Below are 737 nucleotides of genomic sequence, written 5' to 3' on the forward strand. Positions count from 1 at the left end.
AGGCGGGAGGGCAGGGCGGGCACAGGGTGTGTGGGGATGGAGTCCGTGGGAGGTGCAGGCTGTGGGTGGGGGCGGCAGGAGCGCACGGGGAACGGTGAGGGGAGGGCACGGGGCTTGGTGGATGCAGGGGAGGCCGGAGATGTGGGACAGCCTGGTCGTGGAGTTGGAACCGCCCCTTTGCAAACAGCCAACCAGAAGGAGTGGGTCTCAAGGTCTCAAGGTGAAGGGAGAGAGGAAGTTGGGGGACTGAGGCAGCTGGGTCTGGGTCAGCCATGAGGATGGTGGGGGGCTGGGTGCGCAGGGCCAACAGCTGGGTCTCAGCACAGGCTTCGCCCTGAGAAGGATGAGGAGCCATTAAGGGATCCGACTTGGGGGCCAGGTGGGCAGGGCAGTGCGTGGAGGTGGAGAGGAGAGGCCCAGGCAGAAGGGGCAGGACCCACGGGAAGGAGCGGCAGGGGGCACAGCTGGCTCCTCCCCCCGCTGGCTGAGTGGCAGGGTCCCGTGTGTGGCTCCCGCCCAGCTGGTGGAGTGTGGGTGCTCATGCACGTGGCCCCGCCTGCTCTGCCAGCCCTCTGCCCAGCTCCAGCCCCTCTGCTCCCCTCCAGCCGCCTGGCCCTGACTTCCCTTGCTCCGTACATTCGAGGTGTAGAGCAACTCTGTGACGCCCTGTGGGTCAGGAACCGAGGGCCCAACAGGACAGCTTCCCTCTGCGCCAGTGTCACGGCCCAGGTGGGGAG

This window comes from Myotis brandtii, unplaced genomic scaffold, assembly GCF_000412655.1.
Source record: "Myotis brandtii unplaced genomic scaffold, ASM41265v1 scaffold1236, whole genome shotgun sequence".
NCBI lineage: Eukaryota > Metazoa > Chordata > Mammalia > Chiroptera > Vespertilionidae > Myotis > Myotis brandtii.